At 38.5% G+C, this 18,584-nt stretch overlaps 1 protein-coding gene across 6 annotated transcripts in view; it reads right to left on the bottom strand.

Annotated features, from left to right (window-relative positions):
* The window catches only part of ZNF516 (zinc finger protein 516), a 127,931-nt gene extending 113,508 nt beyond the window's left edge, over positions 1–14,423 (bottom strand). For 4 of the 6 annotated variants that reach the window (XR_015748848.1, XR_015748849.1, XM_026669917.2 and 1 more), the window contains exon 1: positions 8,548–8,857. The gene's annotated coding sequence lies outside the window, so the exon portion shown is untranslated. Of the gene's footprint in view, positions 1–8,547; positions 8,858–14,268 lie in introns of those variants that run through there. The other 2 variants (XM_026669916.2, XM_087961453.1) reach the window with 1 other exon arrangement.
* Between the last annotated feature and the right edge of the window lie 4,161 nt (positions 14,424–18,584).

Here is an 18,584-nt window from a genome sequence, read left to right as displayed (position 1 = left end):
CTTGATCAACTTTCATTTATTTATTTATATGGATATAACTTTTAACATTTACCAGCAGTTTTCTAGGACACTGACTGGGTTAATATAGGTGAGATATTAAAATAGTTTGCAAGACTAATGCTCAAGGAATTGAAACTTAGAGCATACCAATGTAGGGGAAAATTTGAATAAAAGATAGGTAGAAATGGCAGAGAAAAATAAGAAACAAAAAAGTTTACAGCTGGAACTCTTATTTTGAAGCGAGCTCCAAAGTCCCTTTTTTATACGCGATATGTCCTGTCCATGCCCAATATTTGCAGTAGAGCAAAACTAATGTGTCAATGGAATAGCAAAGAAATCAGAGATGACCAACTCAGAATGAGAAATCAGAGCAGAAATCAAAATTTTGCTATAACTTGAATCCTAACAGCTTTAACCTAGCACTGAAAATGTATAAATATTTACAATATGTGCGATGTCTGCTTTGAAAAAGGAATGTTGCTGCAAGGTACAAATATTTATACTGAAGATGTCGGCTCAAATAAATGGCCCTTTTGGTTGGGTTTTACTGTCTAGCCATTCATTTTCCAAATGCAGTCAAACATTTTCTATTTCCATTAACATGGAAGATTGCAGTCCTCCAGCTATCACTGAAGAAAAGATTGCCAGTAATGACCTTAGCAGAAGTTTAGTTCCATCTCATCCAAATATATCCAACCTTACTGACACTGTAGGGCACAAATGTCAGATGAAAGACAGGCTATATGTGAATCCATTTCTTACATTTTCGATAATTATACCAGATATACTCAACAAAGAATTAAAAATACTGATGGACCCCTTGCTGGACACGCCAGCAATCCATCTCTAAATCAACTCTAAATAGCAGCCACACTGAAGAGGTAACTTCAGAGCTTTACAAAAGCAATAATGGTATGAATGCTCCCTCAGAGACATTTGTAACTCTCCATTTTAATTCTTATTTTAGCACAGATCCAGAGGAAAAAAAATATTGAATAATGTTCAGAATTTGAGAAGTTCTCAACTCACAATGACAAACAATACATTACAGTAGTGATTAATAGCTCCTGTAATGAATGCAACAAATGCTTTTCACAGTCTCATTTAAAGTGCACAAACACAGAAACAGAAATGCACTTGCGATTTGAAGATTTGATATTGTCAAGCATTTTGATGCTACCAAAGAAGAATACTAGAACTAGATGCTTTTCTTTTGACACAATATTGTACTGTCTCCCGTAGAAGCAGAAAATGTTTTCAAGTAGAGGAAGAATTCACAAATTAATGGCACAGGTTTGGGCAAGAATGTTCTTTCCAGGTGTTATTTTGACGTCTAGTCTTGGAATTAAGGCTAATACTACTCAACATCCATTCTCTTTCCTACAGAAGTCTTCACAAAGTTTTCAAATATTCAGTAAGAGATATTGGATAGGTTCATCAAGCATATCATGTAAGACAGAAATAACATGTATACATACTAATTCTAAAAAGTAATTTCCAGGGGCAAAAGACCACAGGTACATAATAGTAAAACAATAACAGTAAAAGGAATGAAGGTAGGGTTTGTTTAGAGCCTTTTTTGGGAAGTGTGGTTCTTTTGGGGAGAAGCTATTTACAATATTTTTAGATGTATTAAGAATTCTGGAGACATAATGCCCTTATATTAACTTCCCTATAAAAAGCACAGTATAATTTAATTTTTTGTCTCCAACTGTCTTTGTTACTTTCTTAGAGGCTCAAAATGATAAAGAAGTGCCACAGGGGTTAGAGAACAGAGCTTAACAAATTTTATCAGCATTTTTCTATATTTGTGAATAAACACTGAAGAGGACTTCACATGATTGTTAATACTGAATTTAATAAAGACAATACGAAGAAGCATACTTGATTATTATCTCACTTTTCCCCAAAGAGTTCATCCAATTCTATATTGGTAATACAAAAATCCATCAAGTATAAAATTACCTTACGGCTTGAGAATACAAAGACATTGGAATTCCATAATACATCATGCAGAGTAATATGATAAAGTTGACAAAACAACTGAATTCAGACAAAATATACAAATGCAGTATATTTATCTAAACCAGCTGTACTCAAGCCAGCTCAGTCATAAGTTATTGATTGTGGCTACTCTAGAACTACCATAAGAATTATGATTTATATTAAGTGTGAAATTAGAGACCACTTCCAGATCCCAACTAAGGCCAAGTAACCATTATCTGATAATAAAACTCAAACCATGGCTGGCATAATTCAAGTTCATGTTTCATCTGATTTTAATACCATTCTATCTCACCAAGCTTTGGGATATAATGGGCTGGAGTTTCTTGGTCTGAAAAAAAAATATTTTACCCTGATATTTGAACAGCACCAAATATATTTTATCAAACTACAAACTACCTTTTATCTCCAAACTAGGAATGGAAATCAAAGTACGAAATCCATTCAGGACAGGACAAACTATTCTGTACAATGAACTGACACAAATCTGCAAAATATTTTCAATATGTTTCTCAATTACATATTTAATGTTCAAGTAATGTTCATCACATTATTTCACCTGGTGAAGAATATGAAACAGGAATTATTAGAAAAACAATGTTGGCACTTTGTACATTTCTAAATTACATTCCTGCTCTAAATATTCTAAGTTATTTGATATTTTGCAACATTTGAAAGTACTTTTCTAATATTAAATACATCGAATATTTGCTCACTTACTTTGCTTACTTAGAAATCCACTCATAATGCTGCAGTGAACTATCACTGATAATGTTTCTATCGTTAAACTTTGCCTTCCTGAAGATCTCTGAAGCATAAGCTAATGTTAAGAGTATATTTAAGAAGTAATTTATCATTCATTCTAAAACAAAATATTTTCCAAGGGATTCTTTGTTCTCCAGTACTCCATACATTTCTGTTCTCTGCCTATTTCAATTTTTTTCAAAAGCAGCAGCTTCTTGTGTCCCAATGGTTTTCATTACCCTCCCCTGTATTTTACATATGTACTGTAATCATGTGATCATGCTTGCACAAATTCTCAGATGAGCAGTTATTGCCGCGATTAAAACAGTTGTCATGATATTTGAACCAATTCTTAGAGGACTAAAATAGACAGACTCTACTGTCCTTAGATGGTAATAGAAGACAAGTGTCAATAAAATAACAAACAGATCTCAAACTGGCTTACTACTTTGAGGAAAATGGGATTACATGCCAACACAACAGAAGCTTGTGCAATTGACTGGCACAGTTAACTTAACGGTTAACAACAAAAGAACTACTCACTCTTCAGTCTTCCATGGGACACCAAGTACTATATGCATGGAGAAGCAAGCAAGATTGCATTATTTGGGTATTCAGAGGGATATAATCTATATGGATAATCCAAGTCAGAAAAAAGAACCTATTTGCACAGGTTGCATTCAGCAATGTGCATGAACACACACTAGGTGGTTTCTTGATACTCATTCAGTTGGATGACATCAAGAAGTACATTCAAAAATCCTATGACCATTTGGACAGACGCCCAGATTCATACCCATTCCTGATCCCATAAGGACTGTAAGAATACATATATGGAAGAGTCAGAAGTCAAACAACAGTTAGAATATAGTATTATTTATTTTAGCAGGTGTTTATATCTGAGGTAGTGAAAAGGTAGTGAAAAACTATTTTTCCTCCTCAGGAACAAGAGTTCTGAATTTTCTGGCTCAATTCCACTGACTAAAAAGTTCTTCAAAGAATTGGCATTCTCATCTAGCCAAGGAAAACAGAACCACAGAAGGGCTAAAGGAAGCATTTTTGCATCTGGGGATAAGCTCACGCCTTCTCCAATGTCAAGTAATTCAAATTTCACGGATGGTAAATGAAGAAACCAAGGTGTGAAGTGAATTAATGACTGTCACAATTCAGAATTGAAGGCGAGAGCTGAGAGTTCAAGGCAACAAGGCAAGTAAAGATTTGGAAAGTGGGCATAATTGTTTTTGATCTGTGGTTTTAATTTGTGTTGCAATGATCAGTAGCCTTAGTAAATTTTACTGGCATCTGGACATCATGCTGAGCTCTTTTTTTTCATAAAAATGAAGCATTATTCACTTGCTGGGTTTATGCACTGCATTGTCACAATGCAGTTTGGTTTTAACTAAGCATACAGTTTGGTTTTAACTAAGCATACTGTGGGAACCCAGTTATGGTATCATCCAATATGACCAATGTGTCTATAGAAAACCTATTTTAATTAACTACTTAAACATATACTAATATAGTACTATATTAGTATATGTTTAAGAAAGCAAAAAGCTTAGTAGGTGTAAAATGAGATATGGAAAGCCGGTGTACTGTAACAGAAAGCAATAAACTACAAAAATCAGCTTCATTTCCAAAAATATGTTTGTGAACCAAACATTTGGTTTGTCTGGTCAATTGCTCCTCAAAAACAGGGAGAACCAGAGAAGCAGCCTGCTATAAAACTTTTAAAATTCCAGAAAATCAGCTTTTTAAAACTATGCCCTAGGATAACTATTGTTATCAATAGACAAGTTGCTCCAGCACAGCATTCACAACGTTTTCCAAATTTTAAATGTGCCCACCAATCCTGAAATGATTAGAAAACCTGTAGCTTAATGCAATGAGCAAATGCAGCCACTTAGCAGTTTTAATATCAAGACACCCATTATAGCAACTGCCTAGAAACCTAGATCTAGCCAACACAGTAGCAGGTTAAGTGTGCATTTATAGTCTTCATTTGTGATTGACACAAGCTTAAAATTCTTTCCCTCCTCCCTTCTCCTCTCCCAACTTCAGCAAGAGACCAAGGAATACTGAAATTTTTATTCAACCTACAGTAATTCTATGATGCATAAATTCCCCATTTATTCATTTCTTGTTATATTTTTCTTTTCTTTTTTCCTTTTCTCTTTTTATAATTTTTCAAACAATTCTTAATAAAAATGCAACCAAAAAAATCCCACAATTCTTTTTAGGGTATTACTTTTATTATAAACATAAACAGTTAACTGTATGCAATTGGCAGATAATATTTCAATATAAGAAACAAATTCTACTTGGAAAAATATGCAGGGAATTAAGAATGTTTATGAGTCAAGAATGCTTATGTATCAGGTAAAGTTAATGATACTTAAAGTAAGGGTGACCTAAAACTTCCTGGAATTTCTTGCATGTCAGAATTATCTGCAGTTTCTTCATACTTCTTATGATAGAGATGCAGAAACCTTCACTACTTCTTGCAATAGAGTGGAACAAGTCAGAGGCTCACCAGGATAGTGTAGGAGTTGAAAAGGAACATCTGGTTCCTGCTCCCCAATCAGCATTATCAGGCAAAAATGTCCCCTTCATCGGTAGTACTGAATAGTTGACCTTTAATCCTACAGAAACCTATACATAAAACTCATTCTAAAAGATTACTCCTCTGAGATATTAAAATTGGCTGGTCTTTAATGCAAACAAATTCTTGCTTTTGTTGGTTTTCTTTTTGCACAAAAAACTCTCCAAACCGAAATGCTAAATAAATCAATTTAAGAATTTCATCTGAGTAGGGTATTGAACAGGCACAATTCTAAATATTTACATGCAAAAGTAGGGTTTCACATCTACTTAAATGGGGCTACAATTGTGGAATGTCTGCTTTGAGCATGCAATTTGAACCAAAGAATGAAGACTCAATTTGAGCTGATGCAGATGGCATTTGGTCATGAAGATCAGCCAGAATGCAAAAAAGTACAGCTAGATATCAAATCTATAATAAAGGATATTTTAGCCTTGACTCTCACTGAAGTTAGTTTGAATATGCCAAAAGCTGACATTCCTTCAGGAAACAGTGAACCTTCTACATCTGCAAGTCCTGAAGACTAATGGGAAAATAAAATTGAACAAGATAAGTTCCACGCAGTACCAGGAAAAGATGTTTTGGAAAATGGTAAGAATATTCCAACTCAGTATATGTCAGTGTCAGCAACTGCTAAATTTAAATTTCAAAACAATCTATCAGTCTCTTTGTCTTGATAAACCTCTTGATAACCTTATTTTTTTTACTTTTTTTCCTGTTTCCTTAAAATGCTTTAATAATTACAGTATGAGAGGAAGAGCCACTAAGACTTTATGTCCCCTACCTAGATGTGTTATTATACCATCTATAGTGATGGAATTTTCAGAAATGAGCAAAAAAAAATCTAGACAAAATTAAAATAATATTGAAGAAAGGACACGCCCTTGCTTCTTCATTCTGAGAAAACTACCAGTTTCTGCCTCTGCTTACTATTGGTTCCACAGTTGCCATATTCAAGATCGCCTTCACAAACTCTCAGATCCCATAGTCCTGACACATTCCATTTAGTCACATATTTTTTTCTCTCTGCATCAAGATCACTCATCCAATGTCCCTTCTAGTTATTGGCCCTCCCTTTTCCCACTGTAAACCTGCCCAGATCTGATGTCACTGCTCCCTCTTTTTACTGCCTGAATCATGCAAAGTTTTGCTTCTGGATCATCCCTATTCAGTGTTTCTCAATTTGGGCAACTTTAAGATGCATGCACTTCAGCTCCCAGAATTCCGCAGCTAACATGCCTGGTTAAGGGAATTCTGGGAGTTGAAGTCCACTTATCTTAAAGTTGCCAAAACACTGCTCCAATTACTCAATTCCTATTCTAAACCTTGTCTAAAGGTTCAGAAATAATAAAGTACACCCTCTCTTCCTTACATTTTAATTTTGTGTGGTTAGATATGCTGCATGTGAAAGCAGGCCTAATAGCTGACCATCTGTGCTACCCAAGTACTTATCAAAGAGACACAAGAGCATCCTGAAAGAAATCAGTGACAGAAGTTCAAAGTGTTCATAACAGTTCCCAATCATTTGTTTTAATTTTAAAAATTAAAATATTTTTAATAGTGTAACTTTCAAGATGGCATCACATAGGACAAAGGTGCAATGATGTTGATGTACATACGTGGCCTACCCTAGTTATAAAACCTCCATATTCAAATGCAGTGTATCAAAAAAATAATGCAGGTTTATTTTAAGTAAGCATTCAGAATTTTCATGGGGCACACACATGTGGTTGGTCACCATAGGAAAGGGATGTTAGAGTTTTGTTTTGATTCAGCAGACTATTTATATTTTTTAACAGTCTGTGTGTGGGCATGGGCATCCCCAAGAAGTTTCTAAATATACTTAATCTTCTATTGTCAACTTGCATTTAAGATTTATTTAAACTTGTGAAGTTATATTTTAAAATACCCAAAATATTCAGATTCTGAATTTTTTTTTAAAAAAAGAATCCTTTCAATGCAATCAATCCAGATGAGTTGGAGTTCATTTCCAAGCATTCCCAGCCAAAATCCAACATACGTGGAGGTGCCAATTAGGAGAAAACTGAGCTAACAAATTCAACAATTAAAATCCTTCAAATGAATAAGCAAATTTTACTAGGGAGCTTTCATATTGTCTATGCCTAAATAAAGTTATACCCAATCTAATGACTCAAAGTAAAACAAACAAAACCAAAGAACACTTTATTACTCACAGCTTACTCAAGATGGCTATGGCAGTTATTCTTTTAAAACTAAAGATGTCTTCTTAAGTAACTGGGCTGTAATCCTAATTATACAACAAGTGTTCCCATGCAGTCCTGCTTTCTAATTTATTAGCAAACCCAAACATAAATATAATTTCTCCCCTGTCTCAGCAATCTGATGAAAAGCATTCAATTACATATGTACAAGTTTCAACAGGACACATTTCTGATTTTGATACAATTCAATTAAATGTGCTATTGACAGAAAAGGAACTAAACCTTGCTAAACAGGCTTTTCCCCTCCTTCCATAAATGCACACACAATGAAAAAAACAATGCATGCATATTTAATAAAATACTTATATTTCAGAATGATATTTATCCTGGTTTATATTACCTTTATTTTATTTTGTCTGTTTCAGCTTTCAGTGTAGTTCTCGTTTACTCTGCTTGAATATTGAATGTTAAAGCCAGATTTCAACTTTTATACTCTTAAGTGCCATAAAATCCTGACCAATAATGTGCAAACGCCCCCGATTTCACCAAAATTTCTAAGTGATAGCAGATCATTAGTGATTTTTCTCCAATTCAAAGTGGTATCGAAATGCAGAACTGCCCCCCACCTGCCTTAAATTAAAAACAAGAAATGAAATGAGAACTGGAATTCAGGTTGCATCCCTGCCTCTTTTGTTAAGCTAGGGCTGGGCTGCCTGAATCTCACACCCAAGAAACACATCTGGATTTCTGCTAAAGTTATATTTCCTGAAGATCTGAGATGGTCTTTTTTTTAAAAAAAACCCTTTTCCCACAACAGAAGGAAAGCCTTCCAGTTGCCCTGGAATGATGAAACAGCCCAAGCATGGAGATTTACAGATACAGATACACACAAACATATGACACATATTTCTCCTTCCCCTAGATCCTGGAATGCCATCACCCCTTACAACGCTCCCTTTTCTGCCTTGCCTTCAATAATAACCGAACCAAAGTTGAACACAGAAGAGCAATTACCTTCGGAGTCAGGACTTCTCCAGGCAGAGCCCCACATAATCCAAGAGGACAGCCCTGTAGCCTCGAAAGCTGCTTCTCCTCCCTCAGAAAGTGAGCCTGGTCTGATTATCCCAGGCGGTAGCTTTTCTCCACCTCCACTTTTTTTTGGGGGGGAGGCGGGGGAAAGAGAGAGCGAGGTAGTGCCTTGACAAATCCTTTTTGCCTTTGTTCAGGGTTAGAAGTTGAGCCTGTTCTCTCAGCCTCTTTCACTTCTTGTATTACAGTTACACGGCTGTGTGACGTCTGGTGAGATGAAAAAGGGAAGAAAACAACTGAGTAGAAGGGACGCCTGGCCAGGGAGACTCCTCCTCTCTGTGCCTCACTGCTGCCTCCTCCCTTTTGTCGACTAACACACATATAGCAACAAGCGGTTGGAAAGGTTGTGTGTGGGGGGGAAGAGACAACAAAAACAGGGGGTGGCCTTCCTTCCTTCACAGGTACGGGCAGCCCTTACAGCAATAAGCCCTGCTCAAAATAGCTCCTTCCGTAACCATCTTCTGCCTGATTAGCCTGATTTCTTTGAGCTTTTTCCAGAACACACTCATGGTCTTCTTGGCATAAAATACAAACTGACACAAATGCAAGACGGCAACCAATTACACACACACACACACACCCAGTATCACTCCAGACATGCTTCGGTTTTCCAGTTGCAATACTAGCACAGTAAAAGTCAAATGTTGTTTGCCATCCCTCACCCCAAAGAGCATTTGGACTTTGACCACCTTGTAATTGTTTGAAATAATAATAAGAGACAATGTACAATTATCTGTCCTGAATAAGACCTGTTGTGCTTAAAATAAGATTAACTCCCAGGTAAGGATATAGAGGACTGATATTTAGGACTTTCATCCAATGTATTTGAGTAAAACGCAGTTATCTGGAAGTAAGATCACTCTAACTCAATAGAGCTTATATCTATTACTTTATTATGACCTATTACTTGCTGTTTATGTGTACACTGTGAGCTTATGCACCGGAGACAAATTCCTTGTGTGACCAATCACAGTTGGACAATAAAGAATTCTGTTCTATTCTGAGTAGTCAAGAGAATTGACTATACTTTCAGCTGCCACTTTCTATGCAAGTAACTTCGAAAAGAAGGCAAGAGGGAATTATTTCAAGTTAAACATGCTGTGAATAGACCTTTGAACCCATCTAACTCCTTTGCTCACTTTTGAGCAAAAACAAAAGAGATATTTTTTTCAGATGCATGGACAGTCAAGACAAGTTTCCTTTTGCATCACAAAAGGAATCAATTTATGCAAGTTGACTCAATATATACTCAGAAGTCTGTACCACCAATTTCAGTAGATTTCCTTTCAAAAGCACAACCACAGCTAATTTACAAATAAACACACAAAGCAAGCTATACTGTCAAACATGAAAGCAACCAAATATGAAGGCTTTATGCTAAGGTCGAGTTTACTTTTTCTAAAATACTTTTACTGATTCCATAATATGTAATTGTAAATGTAATCCAGTGCTAGTAAACAAAGGGGACTAGCAACCCAGAAATTCAAGGAACAAGTCTTCTATTAAATTATTGCTTGCATATACAAAAAGCTGCTGAACAATAATGCTGGTACACTGCCTCACCCATTGCACACACATTTGCCTGAAATTAAAGAAAAGGCGTATGAGGAAATAGCTTAAAAACAAATCTAATTCTAAAACTATGTAACTGAATAGCTAAATGTTCCTACTGAGGTATTCTGTCCTCTTAAAATTTAAATATATGGCTGCCAAGTGAGTTAATGAAAAACTCTTTGCTAGTTAACTCATTTAGTGCATCAGCTATGAATTAAAGTATGTGGCACATGGCCAGAGCATAAAGGACTCTCTTTGAACATGCTCAGATTTCTCTCTAACAAGAAATAGTTCTGATCATCTCCAGAGTGAAGTGGGCAGTTGGCTTCAACACAAAAGGTTGCATTTAGTTCTTGAATTGTCCATCCCACCCCTTTATCCCAACGTAGAAGATAAAAAGCCAGCAAGAAATCAAGCATTTCACCTTAAAAACACGGCAATCTCTTTTGCCCCAAACCCTCTGTACAGTACATACTAACAGACAATATGTTCATGATCTGAAGCCAGAAACTTGTTATAATATTGATATTGGGGAAAACGGATGGAATGACAAAGGGAGGCATTTCTTAAGTAAAAGAACAGGGCCAGATCCATGACAGGCAGAGAGCTTTCCAGCTCTTTAGTTACTGAATGTGCTTATTGTGTGGTAAAGAAATGATAATTATTCATAGCATTCATGAAATATGTTGGCCACTAGTCGTTCTTTTGTACCAGAACAGTTAGGTCTGACATTTTCTGAAATGAACTTCTAAGTATTTCTTTTTGTCTAAAGTTATGTTTGTGATAATTTAAAAATCTAATCAGTGCAAAAAAAAAAGGATTAACAGGATGCTGCATTATCCAGTGAGCTATAGAGGGGGGGGGGGGATTGTTACACAGTAGTTTCCTTTGAAAACCATGAAGAACTCAACCCCCTATTGTGTTATAGATTCAGTGTGATCCTGCCACACATTAAAAAGTCCTTTTATAGCAATGACTCTTAAATGGATATAAATAATCACATTCTTGAAGTCGCAATGGGTGTATTTTTTGGACACTCTCCTCACTCTCCCCCAACCCCCCAAGATAAGCAAGTCTGCTACATTGTTCAAACACACCGACAGATCATTCTATATTCTATACTTCCTCGCCTCCCCCAGATCTCAGCTTGATACTTGAAACCACCACCTTATGACAATTCTATTCACGATCAGTTCTGGTTTCAGGACTGAATTTTGGTTGACAGCAGATGGGTGGTGCGGCTGGGCGAAGGTATCGTTTACCTATCTGGATTCTGGCGCCTAGCCCAACAAAGGCAGAAGAAGCATGTAGAAAATACAAGGGAAGAGCTCTTCCAGCCCGAAATGTTGGAGTTGCAATGCAAACACAGGAAGAGGTGAGAACTGATGATTGGAGGGCGAGGCTGCCAGTCTCTCCTAGAGGGCAGGACTAAGCTAAACAGCATCATTTCACCCATTTCTTCTTTGCCACTTAATTATCCCCTTCTTCTCCTTTCCCCTCACTTAAAAAAAAAAGTTTAGGAAAGAAACATCCATGTTCATGGTAGGAGTTGATCGCCTTAACCAATAGCACCAGAGATGGAAAATATTCATAGAGTTTCAGTAGGAGGTTGTGGGGGGAGGAGGAGGAGGAAAGGCTGGTGGCATAGAGAGAGAGGAGGCTTTACTGCTCTGTTGAAAGCTTTAACCTTATATTGCTCTCTTCAAATTCAGTATTATTTTTTAACAGTAGCCCAGTTGGATTGGAAAGCCCCTACCTTCCCCTCCATTTAACGTATGGACTCATTAGTCTAATTTCGTTATTTAAGCATGTGCCAGTCATTGTACTTCCTTAAGAAAGGAGTGGACTGACCTATTTTTGGCAGGAGATAAACGATCATGTTAGCAGATGTTAATCTTGTAATCTGTTTTCCTGTAAGCACTTCATACACCCGCATCAGACATTAACAACAATATCACACACACACACACACAACACAGGAGGGATTGACGTCAGGATCCACTACTGCTTTTTCCCCAAATAGGGGAGAGAATTCGCCCCACGCCTTCGAAGACATTAAATCTTTTTCCTACTTGATAAATGCTGATTTGTTCTGCCTCAACTCCCACAGGCGGTGATTTGCATTTCAAATTCCACAGGTTAGACACCCCCCCCCCCCTTTCCCTTTCCTCTGATACACACACACACACAATACAAACCCATGCAAATATAAGCCCAGCCTAAGATTGCCAATGTGGATCGTGAGAGGTAGGGAGCGCATCTAGATTTAAATAAAACACCGAGCACAAATCTCCCAGAGGCCACCACAAAACGTCGGTAGCAGCTACCTCTCCGGCCCAGAAGGCTTTTGGGGAAACCACCGATCTGATCCGCCCAACGGAATAGATGGGATAAGCAACCCTCCCCGCCCGCCGCCGCCGCTGCTGCTGCGAGGTTCACCATGCTTTCCAGCCCCAAATGCTGGCCGCGGGAAAGCGGGGAGGAGAGGGGGGGAGGGAAGGGAGGGGAGCGATCGGGCGAGAGTGTGTGTGTGAAAGAGAGAGAGAGAGAGAAAGAGAGAGGGCAGATCTTTCAGCGGCGGGGATTCACCCAACTCCCTACTAGGGAGACGGGACATCCCGCTGTTGTCACCTTCTGCACCCAGTCCCCTTGCAAAGCCCCAACTCTGCCCCTCCCCCCGCCCCTTCTCCTCGCCCTCCGGAGCCCTTAACGACTAACTCGACCCGAGCCTGACAAAGTTTCCGCAACTTTCTCGAAAGAGTGTTTTTTTTTTTTAATTCAAATGACGGTTGCAACTCTTATGCTAATTCTGGGTGGAGATGGGAGGGGGCGGAGGAAAAGGAGGGACAACATGTCTGCATTATTTCTCTCTCTCTCTTTTCCCCCACTAGGCAATCCTCCCTTCCTCCCTCTTTTATTTTCTTTTTCCCCCACTAGGCAATTCTCCCTCAATCCCTCCCTCCCTTTTCTCTCTCTTTTTTCTCCCACTAGGCAATCTTCCCTCCCTCCCTTTTTCCTCTCTCTCTCTCTCTCTTTCTCTCCCCACTAGGAAAATCTCCTTTCCTCCCTCTTTTCTCTCTCCCTTTCTCTCTTTTATTTTTCCCCACTAGGCAATCTTCCCCCCCCCTCTTTTTTTTTCTCTCTCTCTCTTTCTCTCCCTCCCGTGTATACACATTCAAACACCCCTCCAAGCGGCAGAACTCAGCCGTGGATCTCGCCCTTCAAGGTTGCTGTTTGGTGCTTTGTATATATCTTCATATCTCCAAAGCGGGAATAAAACCAGCCTTTTCTTTTCTTTTCTTTTAAACACCCCTCAACTTTCCAAGGCAAACTATGCCCTTCACTCCAGCTGGCGGTTCGAGAAACAAAACAAAACCAACCAACAAATTAAAAAAGTGTCCAGGCGAGGGAGGAGGAGGAGGCTCGCCCGCTCCCGGTCCGCAACCCAGCCCCTTGAGGAGGCGACCGGCCGCTTCTTCCCAGCCTCCAAAGGCTTGCAAAAAAAAAAAAAAGTAGTCCACCTACCTTAGACGGGTATTTTAATATTAAAAAGGACAAGCCGGGAGCTGGCTTTCCCGGCCCATCTCGGTGGAGGGCATTTGACTTGACGGCACCTCCTTCTCTTCTCCCCCCCACCCCCACCCCGCCCGCGCCTTTCACAAAGTGTACAAAGCTGAAAGCTTCGTTCAGAGATCGGGACAAGACCGAGCCCAGCAGCCTCTCCCCCCGCAACCCAATTCACCCTCTTTTTTTTTTTTTTTTAATCACAAGCTTTTAATTCCGAATGAACACCCGGCCATCGCTTCTGCAAAAGTCTCCTCGGTTCCCGATTGAGGTGAACTATTATTCATTGGAACCGCCAAGTTTCCCCCCGCGCCATCACGGGGGTTATTAAGGGATTCTCATTTCTCTTCTCTCTCTCTCTCTCTCTCTCTCTCTCTTTCTCGATCTCTCCTTTCCTCCCCCCTCCACCCACCCACACTGCCGCCTTTTCCTGGATCCCTTTGATCTCTCTTGCGGCACCGCCTCCCAGAAGGTATATCCCGCAAAGCGGGTCTTTTGGAAACGGTCCTTCCAAGCGCCCATTTTTACCTTATCTCGGTTTTAAAGGTGATGTGATTTGGAGAAGGACAGACAAACAACAACCTGAAGGTGAAACCACGCGCTGAATGCAATAAGGAAAGAACTGCACATGATTCACTGCGCCAGCTCCACTCGGGCGAGCAAGGAGGGGGCGTCTCTACACCCCCGGCGGCCGAGCCCCGCAGAAGGGGCCCGCCAGCCTCAAACTTTCAGTCCGACTTCGGCCCACGGGGGGACCGTTTTGAGGACCCGGACTGCAGCGAGGCCGGAGAAATAGCCCCCTTTTTCTTTTTGCCCTCCCTCTTCAATGTATAGGTGCATGACTTCCCCCAGCCGGTAGAATGGTCTGTTCTATATTAAATGCACACACTGTCTACTATTGTCTCATCAGCACAAAGTTCTTGTGTAATGCGGGGACAGACTAAATGGCCAAAAATGACTCACATAAAAACAATTATTCCACTAATAGGACTGATTCATTAACGGGTCTGTTATTCATTTCAGCTTCTTACCAAACAACTAAACAGTAGCTATTATCAAACGCTTATTACATATATTCCCTATGTACACAAACTCTTACACACCCCTAGTATATATATAATGAGATAATTATCGATATAGTTAATCCCGTATTTCAACTTTTAAACAAAAAATGTGATCACATCAGGTGGGATTGTTTCAATCCCATTTTATTAAACGATGCTTGTTCTTAATTCCACAGTACTTGAACATGTTTATATTAAAGGCCATTTGATTTATTAAGTTCTATGCAAGGAAAGTAATGCAGAAAAATGAATTCTACAACCACTGTCTTTATTTTACTACATATGACTTAGATTTTCAGCATGTGTGCACACATATAGAAAGTATTAAATTATTTTAAGTGGCAGTCTTTTATGTCCTTGCGTGTCTGTATATGCATGTGTTATGTACAATTATAGGTATAAATGTATTCAGATATATGGGCACACTAAAATATATATTATTCATACGGTCTTCCTATTCATATTCCAGATTTAAATCATATTTAAATAATGTGATTTTATAATATGGAGTTGTCTGAAGTATGTTTATATGTACACAGTTGTATCATATGACAGTTTTATGTGGTGTTTTGAAGTGGCAACATTCCTCAAGTGAAGTGTTACTTGTATAGAAAATGTGCAATATTCCAGGGACCTCCTAGAGGTATATACCATTTTTAAATAAAACAACACCAAATAAGATAAAAATGTGGCATATCTCTGAACAAAACACACACACACAAATACACACACACACACACACATATATATATATGCATACATACATGTCAAGGACTATACAGTATATATATTCCTCGACTTACAACAGTTTGTTTATTGACTGAAGTTACAACGCCACTGAAAAAGTGACATGACAATTTTTCACATTTATGACTGCTGCAGCATTCCCATGATAACATGATTTACATTTGGATGCGTGACAACTGATTCATGTTTATGATGGTTGCATTATCCTGGAGTCATGTGATCATCTTTTGCAAACTTTCGACAAACAAAGTCAATGGGGAAGCCAGATTCACTTAACAACTGTGTTACTAATTTAACAGCTACACTCATTCACTTAACAAATGTGGCAGGAAAAATCATAAAATGGGACAACAAAACTCCCTTAACAAATTGCTCACTTAGCAACATAAATTCTGGGCTCAATTGTGGTCATAAGTCAAGGACCGCCTGTACATACTTTTCAAATAAACACTCTAATTGACTTCAATATAAACCTTAAATGGACCTAAAAATCCATACCCTGCATTTTCTATCATCTCATTTAATGAGCATAAAGTATTACTTACTTATGGGCTTCTAAAAATTTTTTTGCTTTTTGTCTTCATCCAGTCAGATCACTGATGGTGTAAGTGGCAGCACAGAACTTTGAACGAAGGCTGACACTATCTTCCTTCCAAAGATCTTTCCAGCAGTCCTTATCCAACCATGTTTATTATTACTAAGCAGTTAAAAGGAACACACTGTCCACATTTCTTCACTGTACTTTTTTGCGGCCAATTAATTCAAGGACAGCTCTTGTTGCAATTTAAATGCTTACCTAGCATTGTGGTATTTTGTGTGTGAGAGAAGTTTGATAGTGCTTCTAAGACGATAGTGTTGAGACCATTCTCCAAATATTCCCCCATTTTGCAACAGGCTGTGTTGCAAACAACTGGTCTGCTTCAACTGAAACTTAATAAGTATTTAGGAGCATTTGGGGATAAGAAGGGAGAGAAGAGCAAATAGGGAAAGTTTGCAGTTGAGAATACATAGAGAGGGAGTAGAGGGAGAGAGAGAGAGATGCTGTGTGGGATACATCATGTGTTCTAATTTGAAAAACAAGCATGTTAAAGATCATTGACAAATGTTGCATTCAGCACAAATGTCTGAGTGGGAATCTTTGTAGCTATGCACTCCGAATCAATATGGAGCTTAAAATACCATTTCTACATATTATGTATTCAGGGAGGAGGACTGACTGGGCAGGATTTTGTGTCACACTTTTCAAAAGATCCTCCATTTATATTCAAAGAGCCAGTTTGTTGTGGTGATTGGAGGCATCATGTCAGAAATGGCAAAAAGTGTGAGTTCTAGTCCTGCCTTAGGCACAAATCCAACTGGGTGACTTTCCACTAATCACTCTCACTTGAAGAAGGCAATGGCTACTGACTCAAAGGCACACACACAATCCCCCCCACACACACACACACACTATCCCTCAAAGGTTTCATATTTTATTTTCACTTTTGCATTGCCATATATGGGAATGAGAACCTCACTATTCTGGACTGAAGTTTTGCGATTGTGCTGACATGCAGACAACAACACATATGTACACTTGTTCTTTGTGTCCTGGTCAGTGCACATGTGAAGACCTCATGGCAATGCAACAGAACACAATGTTGCTAGCTTCAGGGCAAGGTTTCTTTAACTTGTACATATTTTAATCTGGTGTTTTTTATTTTAAACTTTATATCGTATAACATGCCTTGTTTTAATTGTGATGCTTCTGACCCAAATAAATGCTTTTGCATAAAACAAAATCAAGATTTTATATATATTGCCACTTACTGAATTGTCCCTTCCCCAGGTGTTTCAGCTGTTGTGGCATGCTCAGCAACATGGCATTTCTTGGCTTGGATATCCAAAGCATCCTTTGTGCTTCAGCTTTAATGGACAGGACTTGACACTGTGTTAAGGAGACTAATAAGTTCCATGTGGGGAAAATTGACAAGTTGAATTCAAAATATGTAGGGTATTCAAGCTTCTCCATCCTGTGTGATTATCATGACTGACTTTCATTTGGAGGGTCGCTTTAGGTCCTTAATTATATTGGCAGAAGAAGAAAAATATTTTAGATAGTGTATCACTAATACACACTCATGCTCCCATGAGGTTAAACAACCTGTTTGCAACAGCACAAAAATCAGAGGAACGTCAGGCACATTTATTAGAAAAGAATACATGTCAACTCAGAGGTAACTCTATTGACCTCAGTGGGGTATAGTCATTGTATGGTCTTCGAAAGCTGAAATATTTTGATATAGTTCGATAATATTATTTGTTAATAAGGTTATCTGAGGGACCATCTCTCTTGCCAGTCACATCTACCTGATCCATCAGGGCAGGGAGGCAGGGAATGCTGCGGGTCCCATCTCCGAGGCAGATACACCTGGTGGGACCTAGAAGAAGGGCCTTCTCCATGGTGGCTCCCTCTCTCTGGAACATCATTTCCCCAGAGATTAGAACGGCTGCCATTCTAACACTCTTCCAGGAGGCACTGAAGACTTGATTCTGCCAGGGGGCCTGGGGAACCCAGAGCGGGATGGAGCCCATTAAATGGCTTGTGTAATCTGCTGTCGCCGGGGTGGGGGGTGATTTTATTATATTATACTATATTAATTTATTTGATTCTTTGTATTAGTTTTATTGTTTTAAATGAGGTTTTATATTCTGTAAGATGCCTTGAGTTGCCATGGGCGAATAGGTGGCAATATAAATTCAATAAATAAATAAATAAATAAATAGTATATATATTATGCACATATAAAAGGTAATACTGGTAATATTGCCTAGTGAACATACTGTAAGTAAGCATACAATAGACTGCAGTGTAAAGCTGGAATATTAACCTTTTAATTTTTCTTCACAAAGAAAAGACACCCTTATAAGGACATTATTGAGAACAACCCCACTGACATCTGCCTATTTGTGCACAAAGATCAAATCTCATTCTGTGAAGCAAAATGGCATAGTGATAATTTTATAAAATTTCAGCCTTTGTTTTTTATTCTG

This window comes from Notechis scutatus, chromosome 3, assembly GCF_049901735.1.
Source record: "Notechis scutatus isolate UNSWTSFEM ecotype Mainland chromosome 3, rNotScu1.2, whole genome shotgun sequence".
In the NCBI taxonomy this organism is placed as follows: domain Eukaryota; kingdom Metazoa; phylum Chordata; class Lepidosauria; order Squamata; family Elapidae; genus Notechis; species Notechis scutatus.
This window is presented reverse-complemented; position numbering and strand designations above follow the sequence as displayed.